Source organism: Octopus sinensis, linkage group LG6 (assembly GCF_006345805.1).
Source record: "Octopus sinensis linkage group LG6, ASM634580v1, whole genome shotgun sequence".
NCBI lineage: Eukaryota > Metazoa > Mollusca > Cephalopoda > Octopoda > Octopodidae > Octopus > Octopus sinensis.
The window spans coordinates 63,144,081-63,154,080 of NC_043002.1; positions in this window are offsets into that span (position 1 = coordinate 63,144,081).

Consider the following 10,000-nt stretch of genomic DNA (forward strand, 5'->3'; position numbering starts at 1 on the left):
AATAAGCAGGAATTGAGACCCACCTCGTTGTGATTAACAATGGATAAATTTGTCGTCTGTGAGTATGTAATCCCTCCTCATATCTCTGGAAATTCATATGTGCACTATGGATTAGGTCACCTTCTCTGTGATGCTATTAAAACTTTTTTAAAATTCTGTGATAAGACTGTACATCATCTTTAAAGAACTTTTTGAACTTTGGAAATCTGTTTATGTTACTTAATTATCTACATTACTTCATGAGTATAGCCTCAACCACTAGGATGTCTAGAGAACTCACATGTATTTTAGCTGATGAGTACGGGACACGTTTATATGCTGTAATTTTTGCAACTTTTAATAAAGCCTGTCCTTGTATGAAACGATTGTACTAAAAACCTATCCATTCTTGTTGCTTCTTTCTCGCTTATAATCACCCCACATTACTGTATTGTTAAAACAGTATAGTTTTTTTTTTGGTGCATCTATGTTAGGTACCATATTCAAGTAAATTCATTTAAATTAACTTGAATCTTTATTGCTTTTTGTATATATATATATATATATATATATATATGTGCGCGTATGTTTGTGTGTCTGTCCGGTGCTGGTGTGTTATGTACCCGTCACTTAGCGGTTCGGCAAACAGACCGATAGAATAATTACTGGGCTTACAAAAATAAGTCCTGCGGTCGAGTTGCTCGATTAAAGGCGGTGCTCCAAGGCCGCAGTCAAATGACTGAAACAAGTAAAAGAGTAAAAAGAGAGTAAATACATAGACATACATACAGACAGAAATGCACATACATACACGCACATGCAGACACGCACGTACAGACACGTATGTACAGACACGCACATAAACATATATGTACATATATATGTATGCATACACGCAGATGCATACATGCACATGCTTACATATATATATATACATACGTTCAGACATATACATACAGACATGCACGTACAGACACATACGTACACATACATCTTTGCACATACATGCATACACATACATACACATACATATATGCACCTACATGCAAACACATACATACACATACATATATGCACATATATGCATACACATACATATATGCACATACATGCAAACACATACATATATATACACATACATATACATACAAACATATACACATATACATACATACACTTACATATACACATACATGCACTTAGATATACACATACATGTTTTTATATTGCCTGTCTTCATTTTACATCTGTTGCTTCCGTTATTCGCAGAACAATTTCGTTTCTGATGTTAACCCAACCCAACCCAACCCAACCCTGGGCTGGTAGCTGGGTACAGTCGCCCCAATGTCGCCCAGAGCTTTGTCCATGGCACTCCATGGACCCTAAGTAGGGCGTGTGTAAAATTTGAATGAAAATGGTTGTGTAGTTCTCAAGTTTTAGGGATTCACATAGACAGCCACACATTCTCAGTTTCTTATATATCGATATACTAGCATTATGACCCTGTCGTTGCCGGGTCATAGTGGTAATGCATGTATGTATGTGTATATATATGTGTACATATTACATGTACATCTATATATATATATATACATCTACACATAAAATACAAATTACAAAGTTATATCTTGATGTCGCTAGTGATAACAATACTCAAAAATATATAACAGACAGAAATTGTAGGCCCGTCTCTTGCAAATTCGATCAATTGTATCTTGTTCTCCCTCTTGTATAGAAGTGTGGCTACAATCCAGCCCACCTCTACTTCTGGGGAAACATTTGAATTTTTATCCGGGACGTCCTACGTCCCAGATGTAAAGGTAAAACTAAAATATTTCCACTTTGCAGGGTTCCAGTCGAGTACTCCCTTGCACGCTCCGTTGACTCGAACCTTGCTTGTATTGTGGCGAATTTACCGCCTCTGGTTAGATATCTTTCATAGTCGCACCAAGACACTTTTCGACAGTGGGCCGGTAGCTGTGTACAGTCGCCCCAATGGCGCCCTGAGCGAGCTCTGAAAATTATAGAATATAAAACATCTTTGATAAAATTTTATACGTACTTTTCTGACGAAAACAATGTCGTCTGAACATTTTGGCCGCAACTGTGTATATGTATGTATATATAATTTGTATACATTTGTATATTTAATGCATATATATATATATATAATGTGTGCATTATGTGGTCGGTTGAGTTGAAAATATGCACACCTATGTTAAAGTGCTGGCGAGTTTGCATGGCAGCTATTTTTTTCCTCAACTGAAAGGCGTGACCTCTAGGTCAAAATTCCTCATCTTATAAAATGTAGCCCGTCTAGACCCGAATGAAATCGGGGTATATTAACCAAAATATGAAAAGGTGTCTAAATGGAGCTGGAAGGTGATTAAAATTTACAGGAGCGGGTGTTTTGGAATTCTCTGTTACATCAAGCTAAAAAATTTGCGCCAGCCTTTAAATCTTCAATGTGTTGCCGTCCATCATGAAGAAGTTTTGAATGTTTGCCATGGTGAGTCGTGAGAAAGAATCACTTCAAATGTTGGGGTTTAGGAATTTTCTGTTACATCAAAATTTTACACCAGCAGTTAAACTGCCACTGCGTTGCTGTCCGCCGTTAAGAAATGCCAGCCACGGTGACTCTACTTTCCTCAGAATCTATCCCTTCAAACTTTGGTTTCCAATATTTTCAAAGTTTTATTCAGCTCACAAGATCGTCTGTCCCTTTTAAATGTTAGTGTTTTGGTGTCTGCCTTAAAGCAGACCTTTCTGTTGTCACTGCCTGATATTTATAATTGATCTTTCTCTACTTACTCAAGATCTGTTGTTGTTTATAAATGGGAGAGCGATAGATAAATATAGAGTGTAAGAGAAAGCGGGGGAGAGTCCGAGAGAAAGGAAGAGTAAGAGAGTGGGAAAGGAGAGAGAAATAAAGAGGGAGAATGTGGGGATAAAAAACAGAAAGGAAGCAACAGAAAGTAACAACCACACTCTTACCCGCGCGTAGAGCGGGTCACCTTAAGCTAGTATATATATATATATATAGGGAGACCGAGAGAGAGAGGGAAAGAGAGCCAGAGGGGGATACATAGAAATAGTGAGTGAGAAGCAAATAGAGAGACAAACAGACAAAAACAGAGACAGAAACAGTGAAAGAGAGAGAAAGAGATACCGACATTGGTATAGGTATAACCATCGTAATTCAAACGGTAATGTGTCTACGCTGACAGTTAAATTTAACTTACTAGCAATTAGTACATACTTTCATATAATCTCCCCCCAAAATCTACTAGTTAAAATTTCATATAAATTGTGAAGTGTTGAGCTTTTAGGTTGTTCTATTTAAGTAGTTATGTAAATTGCTATTATAAATCTCTTTGTTATTATTTTTCAATTTTAATTCGTATTATTCCTCTTGAAACGTATTAATGGTTAGAAATAACTTTAACATTAGCGTTAAATTGAAGTCATGTAAGGCTTGATGGGTTTTCTTAAGTGAATAAGAGAGTTTATGAACTGAAATTTATTCTGTTGTTTTCGCAACATAACTCTTCCTTAGCATTGTGTGTAATCGGTATTACAGAGTTTTTTTTTCGATAATAAAATATAACAAATAATGCACTTAAATCAAAACTGATATATTATTTATTGTACAGCAAAATTATATCATATAATACAACATGATACAATATAATTCAATACAAAATAAATATATGTTATAGTTAATATAATATAGTGTTATAATGATATTATGAAATGCGAGGTAGGAAAATACACAGAAATGCAACATAATACTCGTAATACAAGTTACGATTACGACGACGAGGGTTCCAGTTGAAATTAATGTGCAAGTAGTTTAGCACTCTACAATCACGTGTACCCTTAACGTAGTTCTCGGGGAGGTTCAGCGTAACCTGGAATAGACAGAGAGCCACCACGGTAACCACCAGGATTATATATCCTCCGAAACATACATTTGTATATATTTATGCATAAATATTTATTCATATATACATGCCTACATGCATTGACACAACATTTTGAACAAAATCTTCATTTCAGATTTAAAGACCTCAACTAATTTCAATCTATCTCTACAAATATCGCTTCCTTAAATCTACACATACATAAATTCGTATTGCATATTCCATATAGTGTGTGTGTGTGTGTGTGTGTGTGTGTGTGTGTATGTGGATGGTATTATTAAAATACCATCACAAGTAATAAGCGAATTAATAAAATATATACATACGTTATTAAATATGTACATTTATACACAAGGGTACTACATGAGTACCTATATCGCTAATGATAGAAGTTAAAAATACTTCTGTACAACTGAATAGTCACAAATATATTACAGACAAGATAGGAAAAAATATCAGTAAACAACAATAATGTCTTACCTCCAATGGGTCACAACAAGTAAATGCTGGTCAACCTGGTACCGGTTTCAAAATTTAGCGCCACCTAGACGCGTGATTTCTCATCAGCCAAGATATATACATATATATATATATATATATATATATATATATATATATATTATATATATATAATATATATATATATATATATATGTAGGTCCCGGGTTGATCCGGGGTTAACCACAGTAAGTAAGGTACTCAATACATAGCAGAGTAAAATTAATTTATTATATAGAAGGAGCTTCTACAGGACTAGTACTGTTTCATTCAAGAGAAATCTTCAGGAAGCTTCCTGAAGATTTCTCTTGAATGAAACAGTACTAGTCCTGTAGAAGCTCCTTCTATATAATAAATAAATATATATATATATATATATATATATATATATTATATATATTATATATATTATATATATATATATATAGATAGATAGATAGATAATTGATCATCTCGTCTCTGAATGCTCTATGTTAGCCTTAAATAAATATATTCCTAATCGTGATAGACTTAGTCAGTATCTGCACTGAAACATATGCCATAGATTTGGACTCTCATGTGAGAGGAACTGGTAGGTATATAAGACTGCCAAAGTAGTAAAAATTATAGAGAGATAACACAATTCTTGTAAAAAGCAAATAGATCACATTGCTTAACTTTGCTTGCTAATTGACATGTCAATCCCAGCAGACAGTAATAGTTCTGCAAAAACATTTCAGAAGTCTCAGAAATGTGGCAAATAAGAAAAAAACTGTACATGCGATTATTGAAGGTGTGGAGATATTACGAAATAACGCTCTTAAGTACATTAACCAGCTACCAGTATGCGCCAATTTATAGGAAGCATAGTAATTTGTTTTTGTGGGTACTGTCCACATGCTAACCTGAAAATACTCGATTCTATAAAAACTCTTTCACATTGACACATAGTGTTCAAACACTGACATTATCACAGGAAATTCGAGGGCGAGGGAAAGACGATTACATCGACACATGATCTCAACTGCTATTTAGATTACAATTCTCAGCTTGTACTCATTTTATCGATTCCGAAAAGATCCGAGGTAAAGTCATGCTCGGCGGAATTTGAACTCACAACCTAAAGGAAGATGATATGTAGCAAAACAATATTGCCGTGCTGACGATTCTTCTAACAAATGTTATTCTTTTGTTCTTTTATTCTTTTGTTCTTTTATTCTTTTACTTGTTTCAGTCATTTGACTGCGGCCATACTTGAGCCCCGCCTTTAGTCGAGCAAATCGACCCCAGGACTTATTCTTTCTTACCTTAGTTTTTATTCTATCGGTTTCTTTGCCCAACCGCTAAGTTACGGGTACGTAAACACTGGAGCATTGGTTGTCAAGCGATGTTGTGGGGACAACCCCACCTCGTATATATATATATATATATATATATATAATATATATATATATAATATATATATATATATATATATACGAATGCTTCTTTCAGTTTCTGTATACGAAATCCACTCACAAGGCTTTGGTTGGCCCGAGGCTATAATAGAAGACACTATCCCAATTTGGAAAGCATTGGGACTGAACCCGGAACCATGTGGTTGGTAAGCAAGCTACTTACCACACAACCGCTTCTGCGCCTATTACAAAGTTAACAGAATTTTATTTCTCAGTGTCTGAGCTTCTTTGTCTACATTATATCGTTGCTAATCATAAGCAACAACTCTTGTAAAGTCCATCTTGTGTTAATTGGCCTCTTCGGGAATGTTAAAGCGAAATACCGCAATGCATCTCACCTGCCGCTCTTCTCATTCTGTTAAAAAACAAATGAAAAATAACATGAATGGAAAATTACGTGTTTCATAAAATGAATTAAGTAGAAATAATAAATCCATTAAATAAACCTCGAAAAATAACTTACAAGAATTAGTGTGTAGAAAGTACAAAACAGACCATAACGGAAACAGAATAATTACGAATGTAAAAGGAAAGCAACAACATAAACAGTAGCAGCAGCAGCGGCAGCAGCAGCGGCAGCAGCAGCAGTAGCATTGGTAGTAGTTGTTGCTGTTGCAATGCTGTTGTTTTATGTGGTAGTATTGATACTATTGGTAGTGATAGAAGTTTAATAAGGAAAAAGAAGAAAAAGCAGATGCAGAACGAGAAAAACTATAACAACTATAACAACAAAAAGAAAGGGGAGGATGGGAACAAGAAGGAGAAGAAGGAAGAGAAGATGGAGATGGAAAGGAAGAAGCCGAAAAAGAAGGAAAAGAAGAAGGAAGAGGTGGTGGTGGAGGACGAGGTGGGGAGGATGAGGAGGAGGAAAAGAAGACGGAGAAGAAGGGTAATATTAGAAAGAGAAAAAGGAAAACGCTGTAGATAGAAGAAAATTAAAAAGCTGAAAAAAAAAGTAAACGAATAAATGGAAAGAAAAAATGAAATGGAAAAAAAAATAAGTCGAAGATGCAGAAAAATATCAAAGAGATGAAGAAAAAAGGAAGAAAACATTAGGAAAAAGAAAAAAAGTAGTGAAAGAATAAAAAGAAAAAATGAAGTGAAGTAAAAGAAGAAGAAAGAGAAGAAGGAGAAGAAGAAGAGAAGAAGAAGAAGATAACAGGCGGAGCGTGACTCGAAACGGAAATACAGCAACAACGTTTAAAAGACTAGGAAATACAGCGCACAAATGTAAGTATTAGATTATACAGAATAAAAGATAAGCTTATACCAACCCACGCACCTTAAAATGACACAAACAAAAAGAAAAACATGAAAGAAAAACGAGAAAAAATATCATAGGAAATACCCAACCAGATTCTTCTCAAAAGAAAAAAAAAATTATGGGTGGAAGAACCACAGAGAGGAATAGTTGGAATCGAAAACGAAAACGCAAAAGTGTAAAGAAACAGAAGCAAATGTCGACAAAAACAGCATCACGAGGAAAAAATACGCATCTCAACAAGAATTATTCAGAAGAAAAAAATATATGGAAGAGGCATCCACATATACACACCTCCGAAATACAATTCTTCTGAAATTCCAAATAAAATTATTGATATAAAAAATAGAAGCAGTTGAAAGGAACTGTAGGAAATATGATGTAAATTAAATAGTAACAAAAGAAATGTAAAGCGGAAAGAATGCACCGATTTATACGTATGAGTGTTATGCACTCATATGCACTAGTGTGTGTATATATATATATGTGTGTGTGTTTGTGCGTGTCTGTGTGTCTATATTCATGTGTACACACAGTTATGGATATTGAAAAAAAATACCACAGCATTAGTTCATACAGAAGAGAACAATACAAAGTCAACCCACTCACATTTAATAGAAAAAATATCTCTTGGGAATACCCAGTAAATATTGCCCACCTGAGAAAAAAAAAGAATAGAAAAGAAGGAAAACAAAAAATATAAAAACAAAACGGACTGTCGTCTGTTCTATGTGTGTGTGTACGTGAATGTATGTGTGAATTTATGTGTGCATGTATGCATGTATGAATGCATGTACCTACTTCCGTATGTATGTGTATATGTATCATATATATATATATATATTGGATAGATAAATACATGGATAGATAGATAGGGAAGCAAACGTATATATATATATATATATATATATATATATATATATATGTATTGGTGTAAATCTGTATTTGCATGTGCGTGCTTCTTTCTCTCTACCATATATACAGTAGTGTTGCGGCAAGAAACTTTCAAGAGAGTTACACAACAGATGTCGGCCGATAACTCCTTACATTTTTTCGTTTTAAGGGCGCTGCGTTGCTTGCAGGTCATAACTCCTGGATGCACTTAGAGACTTACACATTTAATGTCTCCCATATATATGTGCGTGTGCATGAATGCGTGTGTGCATGTGTATATGTATATATGTATATGTATGTATATATGTATGTATGTATGTATGTATGTATATTTGTTAAAGAGGACAACAAATATTAAGGCAAGGGAAACATCTCAAAATATTTGCATTTTTATTATTGGAAACACCTGTTTCTGGGATATCCGAGAGTTTGGGATATTCCGACATCGGAGTCAAAGAGGGAAAATGAGGAGGGTATAGATTAATGAAATGACGACATAAAGTACAGGTGTAATGGAATAAGGAGATGAAGAAAGAGAAGAAAAGATAGCATAGAAGTTCAGGGTTCAGCTTTCTTGTAGAAATATGCTCATAAGTCCTTAGCCTCAACCCGGCGTAATCCGAGTTATTTCTACAAGATCGGAAAGTTTAACTGAATATTTATGCTCTTTTTTCTTCTCTGTTTTCGTCTCCTTATTCCTTTGCTCCTCACCTCTATTTCGTCATTTCATTAATCGCATTTTCCATATTTGTCTCTGATGATGGAATATCTCATACTCTAGCATATCCTAGAAACAGCTGTAATACTTTGTATTTTTTCCAATAATAACAATGTATATAACTTGAGATGTTTGCTTTGCCTAAACGTTTGTTGTCTTCTTCAACAATGATATAACCGCTATCTCGGAAACCTGCAATGGCTCCATAACTACCGTCTCGGCTGTAACCTTGGAACCCGAGTAATCCGTTACAGCACTTAGCTGGAATACCTAATGACTTAGATTATACGTGAACTAAACCCCGCTATTATGTGTACACACACACACACACATATGTAGAGAGACATAAAGTTAATGTTGATATTCACACATATTGTTACTGGCATAGATAACCTTACACAATCTTCAGAATTGTTCAAAATTTTCTTTTAGTCCATGTATGCTGTTCCTACCGTTATCCTTGTATGATTTTCAACACAAACTCTAAACCATGCAGGTAGTTACCATCAAGTTTAGACGTCAGTTTATTTTTTTAGTATTAAAAAAGTAAAACGCTTGTAAAACAAAAAACAATGATGTTTCATAAAATATTACAGAAAATCAACAGAATTATTAGAAATAATAGCAGCGAGTCTAGAACACTATCAAAAAATACTGGAATAAATATACAATGTTTCATAACTCCATTTTCTTAAATTCATGATTGTTTACGAAACAATAGCGCCATAGATTTCATGGATCCCTTATCATTTCTTCTTGATCTCGTTTTATTATTGTATATATATATTTTTTTGGCGTTCTCTACCATTTCATGACACTTCTCTCGCCTGTTTCATTTAAACTATCTGCTATCTATTTCTTACGACTTATCAAATCACGCTACCCTTCAATTTTCTTCTTTTGCTTCGTTCTGTTTTTTATTTCTGTTTTCTTTCCTTCGTTATTTCTATCGCTTCTTTTCATCTCCATTCGTTCGCATGTAATTCCTCTGTGTGACTGTAATATCTGCCTCCTAACTCTTTTGAATACCACGGTTGTCTCTTTTTCGGTTGTATTAAATATATTGTACTGTTTGCGTGCATATATAAATGCATGTTTGTGTCTTTGTATATTTGTTTGTGTGTGTGTTTGAGTGAGTGTGTGTGTCTGTGTGTTGTTTGAGTGAGTGCGTGAGAAAGAGAGAGAGAGAGAGAGAGAGAGAGAGAGATTATGTTTGTGTGAAGGCATTTGCTTGTCTCTGCAGTATGTAATTTGCGTACATGTGTTGAATATGATTATGCGTAAAAGGAAT